At 35.0% G+C, this 11,868-nt stretch overlaps 1 non-coding gene across 1 annotated transcript; it reads right to left on the bottom strand.

The window, feature by feature from the left end:
- Positions 1-11,376: 11,376 nt before the first annotated feature.
- Positions 11,377-11,483, bottom strand: LOC141636837 (small nucleolar RNA R71). The gene has a single exon (XR_012541418.1). It is a non-coding gene; the product is annotated as a small nucleolar RNA R71 (small nucleolar RNA).
- Between the last annotated feature and the right edge of the window lie 385 nt (positions 11,484-11,868).

Here is an 11,868-nt window from a genome sequence, read left to right as displayed (position 1 = left end):
CTCCTGTTCAACAGTCGACCTAACCGTAGCATCACCTCTACCTTGATTTTTCCTCATCAATTTCCCATTTTAAATTTCCATATTCATCCGAGAGAGGAGACCCGGAGTCATTTCATCACTCAATTTTTCAATGGCGGGACTTCCTTTCATGACCAATCCTTCATTCATAAAAACAATTGAGAGCCACATCCCATATGGTACCATGATATTTTTGTCAAATTTACCGTTTTGGAATTCGGTGGCCATCTCTTGAATACGATGAAACATAAGACGGGGAAGGTTAATTGGTTTGTGTTTGACAATATGGTGAATAAGGAGCATGTCAAGGAGGGGGCATCTCCCTCAGCTGTTATTGCTAGGAACAAGGTTGCGGAAAACAAGGTTAAAGATAAACCTAATGGGTGCGGTTAAATCAAGGGCATAAATATTGGTTGGGCCATTGTCGTTGTTGCGTGTCCTAAATATGTTGTTTTACATCCTATTTTACACGCATTTCAGAGCTCATTTGTGTAGTTTAAGCTACTATTTTCCCTATTTCCGTCTACTTTTGTGTTTTTGTATAATATTGCAGAAATGTGAATAATTCAGCGAAAATCGAGCCGAATCCGTCCCCAAGTACCTAATGTTGCATTTGACAAGAAGTATTTACTTGGGAAGCGAGCTTGGTGCGTATCGAGGCCCGAAAGACGAATTTACGAAGCTTTTGGAGCAATTACCTGATGAAGCAGTCGATAGACCGGTGTCCATGGTCGATCGACCAGAGCACGAACATCAGAAGCTACTGTACAGCGAGCCTTGGTCGATCGACTGAGTTGTATGGTCGATCGACCGAACCGTGAATCTGACGCAAATTTCGAGAATTCCAAAGCCCATTGTAATTAGGTTTTAGGAATAAGTGTTACGTTATATTCCTATATAACATAACCTGATGTTTTTAGAATATCATCAAGTCTTTTATCATCAGTTTTTAGGGATCGAATAATTAGGGTTCGATATTGAGTTTGGCATTAGTATTCACATTCATTCAATACAATTTATTTTCCGTTCGTACTTTTGGATTCTTTTTCCTGCTTTCTACTGGTAATTTTGGTTCCCTATTTCAGTTTACTTTGTTCGTTCATAGACTAGAAATTGCTAGAGTAGTTTTCCCAAAGCCAAATTATCGTTTCATGTTAATTGTTTATTTAGTTATTTTAATCAGGAATTCGTTTACTTTATTAGTTAATTTTATTGTTGTTATTATTTCCAGTATGAGTAGCTAAACCCCTTGTGCTAGGCTGTAGGGAATCTGTAGTGTGGGCGGCATTAGAATTGGTAGACTGAGTCGCGCCATGGTCGATCGACCGCCTACCCTGGTCGATCGACCGGCCACGTGAGAATTAGTTTCGTTTTAATTAATTTAATTGCTATTTTTGACGAATCGAGTGCACGCGACTAGTTGTTTGTTTAGGAATTGACCGACCTGATAAGATCGAAATATAGGGGAGGAAAATAGACTACCTAATTAAGAGGACTAAATTAATAAGATCGAGAGATAAGTTAATTTAGACCTTTAAATCACTTTGCAGGACGAAAGTTAGTATTATTGATATCATAGACCTGTAGCTAGATCGAAAGATGCTACCTGTTAAGAATGGACCGAGAGGACTTCTTATTTTCCCGTCTCACGTGATTATCTCAGACTTACCTAGTATACTGCCGCCGAAACTAGAGTGAACCGACCATCTTAGTACCCTTTTAATATTTGATTTCATCCAGTTCTTTTATCATTCATTTATCTACTTTAGTTATAGAACAATCCAAAACAAACCCCCAAACTTTTGTTACTTTAAGACTAAAATTAGACAACTAATAATTGCATCGCCTCTTTGTGGTTCGATCCTGATTGCCACTATCTATAGTAGTAGTTTGGACTATAAATATTATCTTTGGTACTCTACGACGATATCAAATTTTGGCGCCGTTGTCGGGGAGGCAATTGTTTAATTTTTAGTTGTTTTTATTTTAGTCTTTTTCTTAGTTTAAGGGACATCTGTTCCTTAAACTATTCTCATATTCTACTTGTAGTTTCTGTTGGGAAATGTGTTCTCAACAATAGTGCGATCACATGATTTAAATATCATAATTAAATCTCAAATTAAGAATACGTGAGGGATGATTCTTTATACAGTCGACTGACCGTCATTAATCGGTAATGATTGGCTAACTAGAGTTTGACATTACTGTCGTGTAACGGTGGTGGTCAGTTGATCCCTTTAGGTCACACCTATAGGATGAGGCCCAAATAGATATTTAATTAATTGTATGCGATACGAATTAATTAATTCCTTAATTATGGGAGTGCAATTTTGCGTCTTATTTTAATGTGATTAAATAAAGATTAAATTTAGTAATTAAGTGTTATATTACTAAATTAGTTGAGGTATTAATATAAGTTTTGAGGTAGAGGTAATTAGTTATTTAAAGTTACAAGAAGTTGTAATTTTAACTAACTAGCAATTATGGGACCCATTATATGATGATATAATGGTAGTATACTACTCAAAAAGTCGAGTGTATATTATATTATTAATTGGAATATTTAAGTGTTAAATGATTACATTAATAATTAAAAATGTAAGATAGTTGAACATATGACTTATAAGCATTTGTGGGACAAATGACAAAAGGCAAAAATGGACCATAAAGGGTCCATTATTTCGGCCAAATGAGAGCAAAAGATGCTCTTGTTTTGTCTTGTTCATTTTGTTATAACAATGTGTGATAGTGACTTATCCATGACATATCTTACAAAGCTTAAATCCTACACTCTACCTACACAAACTATAGACTAAAAACAAAAGGCAAAAGATTCCTCCTTTGCCTTATGCCAACCGGTTTTGGCATTACAAAAGGAGGAATTTTGGTTGCTCATTTTGTTACTTCTTGTCTTGCTAGTGAATCCTTATATCTCTCTAGCTTTCTCACATGCAAAATTCATAAAAGCTCTCAATAAATACTAATAGACTAAATCTATTACTAGAAGTAGTAATATAACAATATTAGTATTATTAAGGTAATATTTCTACTACATATCTAGTTAATATTAGTAGAGATTTTTGGGATTCATCTTGGGTGCAATTTATTGGAGTGGCTTCTATACTTGGAGTCTTGGAATATCATCCATCATATTAAGCTCAAGAACAAGTGAAGGAAGGTGACCTTACTTGTGCCCAATAATTTTGAACCATTTAACAATGTAAGGAACATTGTTTTTCTTATAAATCTCTCATTTTGTTATGCATGCACTAGATCTAAAGAACAAATAATTAACAAGTTAATTAGTTCACTATTAGAGGAGTCTAATAATAGGTATATGAACCTAACAAGTGGTATCAGAGAATAAGGATGTTGCATGCATAATCGGTTATTGTTTTTCCGAGTTAAAAGGTTAACATATAAAACTTAAAAATTTGTGATTTGTAAGTATAAGCCACGAAATCACAATGCATGTTATATATTCTGGTCCTAAAATGTTTTTAGGTCATTTTTATGATTCATGGAAATTTATTGCTCATTTTAAGGATTTTTGGTCATTTTATTACATTTTTATGACTAAAATGGGAACTAAAATGCTAAAATTAGTTAAATTTCGTTTCTGACCTTGGAAAATTTATATGACCTCACATGCATATTTTAAAAGTTGTGTGTAAAAGGACGAGTTAATTTGATTAATTTTGCATGATTTATGATTTTTATGAGATAAAGATGGATTAAAAGAGGTAAAATGGTTAAAATTAGTTAAATTTTGAATTAAGCCATGATCTTTTAATATGATGTCACATGCAAGATTTACAGAGATTATGTAAATTTCTAGATTTAAATATCTTCTTTAGCATGATTTATGGATTTTTGAGTAAAAATGGTATAAATAGTGACTATTTTAGCAAAAATTAGCTAAAACGTATTACATGGCTTGAGAAAATTATTTTAAGTTGCATTAATATCCCACTAATCAGATCTAAAGTTATAAAAATTATTGGAGTAATTTTCGAATACTTTATGTATTTTATGAGATAAAACCGATAAAATGCAACTGTATTTTCTCAAAATTAATTCGAAAATTTTAACCATGATTTTTGACATTATTAGTATCATGGATTTATTCCAGAATGTTCAAAAATTTAAAATTCAAATTTTGAAACTTTTATAATTTAATTTGGATTTATTTCATATAAATAATGATTTTAAGGTCAAAAATGAGCATAAAATTAAATCAAGTTGAATTATTGTCAAATATTTAGTGATGTCTAATTTTTGAGTCCTAAAATGTGTTAGGATAATTAACTTGAGCTTAGATGTGATTTAAGTGTTAATTAGTGATTTTAAAAGGTTATTATCACGCATTTTCATAAAACCGGGTTATATGTACGACATAAGTTAAATAGGGCGATTTGGCACATTATTTGGCATGATAGGTACATATTATAATGCTGCATATTTCAATTGTTGAATGTATTTTATTTATATAATTTTGAATTATGTAATTTTATCTTAGTATGGCCTTAGTTTAATCAATATTACCCGTAATGAAAGGGAATATTGATTCGGTTGTAATTTAATGTGATCTCGAATCATTTTTATTTTTATTTACATTAGTTTTTCCATTTTACAAATGTATAATAGGAATAGCTTTGTATTTTTATTATTATTTGTAATTATGGAGCATCTTCAAAGACGGTGCTATTCGGAAAGGTGATCCGACAAAGACGGTGTCTTGGGAAGCGTGCCATTTGAAGAATCAAAGGACCAAAGGAGTTGGTTTCCGAATATGTAATAGATTATTTGATTTTCTATTTTAGGAAGGCCATACTAGGAATTTTATTTATTTATTGCTTTGCATTGCTTTTAATATGTTACATGCATTGCCAAATCGCCATAACAACACATGCATATCATGAGTTATCGACCGTGTCAATTATAATTATCGTAGTTCACCGCTTTAGTTCACTTAAAATGTGATAGATAATAAATTGACAAGATCTCTCACATATAATAATTGAGATAAAGCCTTACCAAATAGTAGAAACCCATGAAGTACCAATTTCATGAGGGAGTTAATCCGGCTTCACTGTAATACAAACCTTGTTACGTTGGCGAAGTGGGGTAGTAAAAAGTTATTACATCAAAATTTGGATTGAGCTCAACGGAAGTATTGTTGACCGTAGTCGCATGTGTTCCGGGCTAAAGATGAGAATTAGAGTAATTTTTATTGACCGAGAGTTCTAAAAGTATAATCGATTAAAAGGTTAATCTACCGAGTTATATTAATAAGGGATGAATCGGCTCACCGTGCCCGAGTTAATATGAATTTGGATCTCGGAATCATTTATGTAGTTGGGTGGAGGTCACTATATAAGTGCAATGCTTGTAGTTAAATTTACGAGTATTATTAAAACGATAGATGTAAATTAATTCCTTCATTTCCTATTTTGTAGTCAAATTTGTTTTATCAATCGCAATAGCAACTCCAATCACGTGCGCATCCACTAGTTCCGCCACGCTTACCAATGTGTCATGGCTCCGATCCTTCATGGATCGATGTAAGTTAGAAAAGAATGGGTCTAATTTCGCCGATTGGGACGCGCAACTTCGCTTGGCCGCGCAAGGTGATGACAAGTTTCGTTACCTTACCGAGGCATCACCCAATGAAATTACTACTAGGTCCACCCCCGCCGCTAGGCAAACCTATGAGGTTTACCAAAGAGAGTCGGCCGCGATCAAAAATGTGTTGATCTTTGCTATGGAGGCCGAACTCCAACGAAGTGCTATAAAGATTAGCACCGCTTATGAGATCTACATGAAGCTTGTGAACATGTTTTCACGAGCTCCTAGGGTCATTCAATATGAGGCGGCTTCCGCATTCTTTGATCTTAACATCAAAGAGGGCCAAAAGGTGAGCCCACATGTGCTCAAGTTGATAGAGCATGTTGAGACCTTGAAAATTCATAAGGTGGAAATTCCCAATGAACTCGTAATTGATCGAATTCTTCATTCCCTCAGCAAAATCAAAGCATATGTTCAATTCCGGGTGACTTTTAATATGCAAGATAAGAAAGTTTCTCTTGATGAGTTGTACAAAATGCTTGTGCAAGCCGAAAGGGACATGGGGCTAAGTGTTAGCACCACCAAAGATGTGCTCAATGTCAATCATAAGAGCAAAGGAACTTTCAAGAAAAGTGGGAAAAAGGGAAAGAAGCGAACTCCCAACAGGAACATAGCTAAGACTTATGAAGCAAGCACCTCCAAGCCCAAGTACAGTGCCCCCTCCGGGGACAAGTGCCACTATTGTTGTGGTGTTGGGCATTGGAAGAGAAATTGTTCCAAGTATCTTGGCGACATCAAAGCTGGAAAGGTTATTCCAGTAGGTATATAACTATCCCTATCTTTTATGTTTCAATCTCAATTAGTATGTGATACAAGTGGTGATGATTACCCTTTTTATTGTAAATAGGGCCCCCTCCTAGCAAGGACAAAGGCAAGGAGAAGCAAGTCTAGAGGATCACGAGGAAACCTAGAGTAGCCAACCATGGTGATGGATCAATGGAAGCTTGGCTTTTAATTTGCTTTGTCTTTAATTTTATGATGAATTTCATGTTTTTAGAACTATTTTGATTTCCTTGTGTGACTTGGAAATTGGTTTGTATCCTTTAAACACGGGTTGTATTTTGGATATTGGTGATTTGGTTTTCAACCCAAATCACTTGTTTTATTATGTTGTTTGTTCTAAAATCATCATCATTGATTACTTGCGTATAGAAACATTAGATAAACAACTCAAATTGATCAAGTAGACGATTATGATGATGGGATCATTATATGTCCATAAACTATGAATCTGATTCTCTTTATGTCTTTGTTACTTAAAGTAACAACTTATTTATATAAGATCAAATCTAAAGTTGTAATGAGTTGTTGAACTCATCAAGTAGGGAATTCACGATACCAAATGGACATATTATTCTAATTGGATGGTCAACCATGAGATACCTAGAATAGAGAGTCTATTAAACAGATGACATGGATAAGACTCGTATATTATCAAGCTGCCATGTTAGGATGGCATTTTGAAAGCTAAACTCCGTTAAATATATATGTTTGTGCCTCACAAAGCTATCTCTCAAGAAATTAGATGTATTTCTGAGAGATAGAGTGGGAGTAGAATGTATCATCACAAACATCTCTTATAGTTGAAATGTTACTTTGTGAAAGTAATAGAATTATAGAGTGGGAGTTGGTATTGAACTATTATCTATGAAGATAGTATGAGAGCATAGTTCAGTGCGATTTTATCGCACATGTCTTATTGTACAAAAATATTACTTTGTGAAAGTGATTATATCTTGACCTTGTTACATACGAGCCGAAGCATTACATTCCGAAAATTGTTACTCGAAAGTAGATTTACTTAAAGGAAAGTGTCTCCTTAAAAATGAATAGAGCTTTTGAGTACTTAAATGCATAAGATTTACATGAAGATGTTGATCAAGATAAATTGTGTTAGGAATTGCCGCATTTCATTTTAATGAAGAATGGCAAATATAATTCGCTTTTCTAAAATGGGAATTTAGAGAAGGAAATGTTTAAAAACACAAAACCTTAGATGAAGATCTAAGAATCCTAACATATTATGCATAGCTATCTTAAGTGATCACAAGATGATCTTAAGCAAGCATTATAGGATTTTACTTTTCGTTCATGTGATTATAGTGAATGGTTTCGTTCACGTGATTGAAGAATCATGATATACATGAAGTTAAGTGGGAGCTAAAATTATATTTCCATGTCTTATACATTGAAGACATATTACTTATTGAGTATTATGTACCAATGCTCTCTTCTGGCAAGAGTAATTGGAAGACTTGGAAAGGGATGCAAAGTATTCTAGATTTTGAATCTATGTGAGAGTAAATTGGCATAGAGCTGAGAGTCTTATGAAGATAAGTTCTTTCGTATCTGTTTAACATCAACAAAGTTGAATGGCTTATTCATGATGATGAAAGTGGAATTACTATGATGGAATCATAGTCGTTCACTGAACCCATTAAGTTGTTGATTACATGAAATCGATTGCTAATGTTTCCGCCATTAGAACGATTATGTATGCCAACAGACGCACGTGCTGTGATGTACCATATGCTAGGTGCATGATGAGTCAATAATAAGTTAATTCATAAGATGGATTTGTGAAAGCCTTAAAGTACAATTGATGACTTGTACACATGTTTGGATGATAAACTAAGTTAGGTGTTGAAGGGTTGCACAAACTTTAGTTTCCAAGCTTAATAGGATTTGATGAAATCCTAAGCTAGTGTTATTGACTAAGGAGTAAGAAACTAAGAAAAGTGTTTTAGTTTCACGCATTGAAAATTCTACAAAAGGATTCTAAGTAAATAGTGATTAAATAGTCAACGTAGGGATTAAGGGTGAATCCCTCTACAAATGACTTTATCACAAGTTATGCGATAACAGTGGGAGCTTCTTTCAAGTTAAAGAGCTCAGGTCTAGTATGATGTCTAGACATACACTTGGATAAAATTCATGTCATTAGAGATGACATTGAATGTAAGGAAATATCAATTTACAAAGTTGGAATATATGGATATCGGGTATATCCCCTTGCCAAGCTTGTATTGCATTTTAACTAGTGTTAATAATACACTAAAGATTATAGAATATGAAGTAGTAATAGTGTATTGACTATTCATATGTGATAATCACATTTATCGTTTGAGTTTTATTGAACTCACCTGCTACCTTGTCGTATCCGAATGGGTTGTAGAGACAAATTGAACACCATTAAAGTGAACTGGATTGACATGGTATTCGCCCCTAGTTACTTATATGAGGTGACGTCTCCAAGTGACTAGAGTGTGATGCGATTGATGGCAAGTTCCAGTGCCATAGAGTCATATGGGATGACTAGTCGATCACATAGGCAGACTGTATGGGACAATCTGTCGGGCAGTGACCGCTTATAGAGTTCTGGTAATTCATAAAGCCTGGTCGTGGCAAGAGCTACTATAGTATTCTTATGAGTCAATTCTTTTGACTAGAGACTATTCGCCCAAGTTGGCACAACTTCTGATTAGCTTTGATTTATACTCTACGATTTCTTAAATGAGGTCAAACTGGGTATATTTTGGGTTATGATGGACTGTGGCTGAACGAAGGGAATAGGGCGATAGGAATTGTCCACCCCTTGTCAGGGTTTTTTGAAATCTCAAGGCCACTCGAGGAGTAGTTAACTGGAAATGCGTGGCCATGCTCGGAAGGTATCTTTGATAGATAATTCCGGTCAGACAGTTAATCTCCAGATCGAGAAAACCACTCAAGATATGATCAAATGTAAGTACGACCTGCAAGACACCTTGCATTGAGTGGGAGATTGTAATAGGACAAGAGAATTGGTGACGCACACTTGTCGAGGACAAGTGGGAGATTGTTGGGAAATGTGTCCTCAACAATAGTACGATCACATGATTTAAACATCATAATTAAATCTCAAATTAAGAATACGTGAAGGATGATTCTTTATATAGTCGACTGACCGTCATTAATCGGTAATGATTGGCTAACTAGAGTTTGACATTACTGTCGTGTGACGGTGGTGGTCAGTTGATCCCTTTAGGTCACACCTATAGGATGAGGCCCAAATAGATATTTAATTAATTGTATGCGATACGAATTAATTAATTCCTTAATTATGGGAGTGCAATTTTGCGTCTTATTTTAATGTGATTAAATAAAGATTAAATTTAGTAATTAAGTTTTATATTACTAAATTAGTTGAGGTATTAATATAAGTTTTGAGGTAGAGGTAATTAGTTATTTAAAGTTACAAGAAGTTGTAATTTTAACTAACTAGCAATTATGGGACCCATTATATGATGATATAATGGTAGTATACTACTCAAAAAGTCGAGTGTATATTATATTATTAATTGGAATATTTAAGTGTTAAATGATTACATTAATAATTAAAAATGTAAGATAGTTGAACATATGACTTATAAGCATTTGTGGGACAAATGACAAAAGGCAAAAATGGACCATAAAGGGTCCATTATTTCGGCCAAATGAGAGCAAAAGATGCTCTTGTTTTGTCTTGTTCATTTTGTTATAACAATGTGTGATAGTGACTTATCCATGACATATCTTACAAAGCTTAAATCCTACACTCTACCTACACAAACTATAGACTAAAAACAAAAGGCAAAAGATTCCTCCTTTGCCTTATGCCAACCGGTTTTGGCATTACAAAAGGAGGAATTTTGGTTGCTCATTTTGTTACTTCTTGTCTTGCTAGTGAATGCTTATATCTCTCTAGCTTTCTCACATGCAAAATTCATAAAAGCTCTCAATAAATACTAATACACTAAATCTATTACTAGAAGTAGTAATATAAGAATATTAGTATTATTAAGGTAATATTTCTACTACATATCTAGTTAATATTAGTAGAGATTTTTGGGATTCATCTTGGGTGCAATTTATTGGAGTGGCTTCTATACTTGGAGTCTTGGAATATCATCCATCATATTAAGCTCAAGAACAAGTGAAGGAAGGTGACCTTACTTGTGCCCAATAATTTCGAACCATTTAACAATGTAAGGAACATTGTTTTTCTTATAAATCTCTCATTTTGTTATGCATGCACTAGATCTAAAGAACAAATAATTAACAAGTTAATTAGTTCACTATTAGAGGAGTCTAATAATAGGTATATGAACCTAACAGTTTCCTCTTATGCGCAGGTCACAAGGTGGTGTATCGAGACCATTGGATCCTGAGATCGAAAGGACTTTGCGCGAGTTGAGACGATCATCTAGAGTATTGCCGACAGAGGAAAAGCTGAGTACTCTGTCTAGTTACTACGAGAACGAGCTGTTTGAGGAGGATCCACCTTCATCACCTGTTTCTACTTCCTCAGCTGAGACCGTCACATCTCCAGACATGGCTGAAGAAGCAAGTATAGCCAGTCACTCCGAGCCAACAGTTGAGAATCTCTATAAGGGATTCGCATTACCAGGGATGGAAAGAAAGTTCGAACCGAAACCGTCTTATATTAACTTGGTAGAGAGAAACCAATTTGGGGGAGCTGCAAATGAAGATGCAGCTAAAAATATGGAGACATTCATTGACTACTGCTACTCCATACCCCCACCAGCAGGTGTGACCCAGGACCAGGTGAAGGAGACGATGTTCATATTCTCGCTTCGTGATGCCGCAAGGGAATGGTACCGAGATCTGGATCGAGCTGCTAACGGGATCACTGATTGGAATTCGCTAGCCCTAGCATTCTACAAGAAATATTTCTCTGCCTTGAAGACCAATGCCATTAGAGCTCAGATCACGAGCTTTAAATAGGGTCCTGATGAGAATTTTCATGAGGCATGGGTCCGTTTCAAGAAGCTGGTGCAAACTATTCCGCACCATGGGTTCGAGCAATGGAGCCTATGCAATCAGTTTTATAATGGGCTTTATGACGATCAGAGGGTTATCCTGGATGCTGCAGCTAATGACAGATTCTAGGAGAATGTTGGAGAAACTAAGGGGTGGAAAATCATTGATGATATGGCCACCCATAAAGCTGAGCATGGAAATTCCAGGGGAAATCAAAGGAGAGCTGCTGAATCCCCTTCTGTAGCTGCATTAGAGGCTCTTATGGCGAGATTTGATAAGTATGAGCTTGGAAGAGGATCTCAAAAGGGAGGTATTTACCAAGTTAATGCATTTTCAGACGCTCCCTTTACATACAAAAGATATGGAGCTGAGGGGCATGTTTCCGATTTTTGTCCTAGTTCGAATGAAGTATGTGCTGCCTTT

This window comes from Silene latifolia, chromosome Y (genome assembly GCF_048544455.1).
Source record: "Silene latifolia isolate original U9 population chromosome Y, ASM4854445v1, whole genome shotgun sequence".
In the NCBI taxonomy this organism is placed as follows: Eukaryota; Viridiplantae; Streptophyta; class Magnoliopsida; order Caryophyllales; family Caryophyllaceae; genus Silene; species Silene latifolia.
This window is presented reverse-complemented; position numbering and strand designations above follow the sequence as displayed.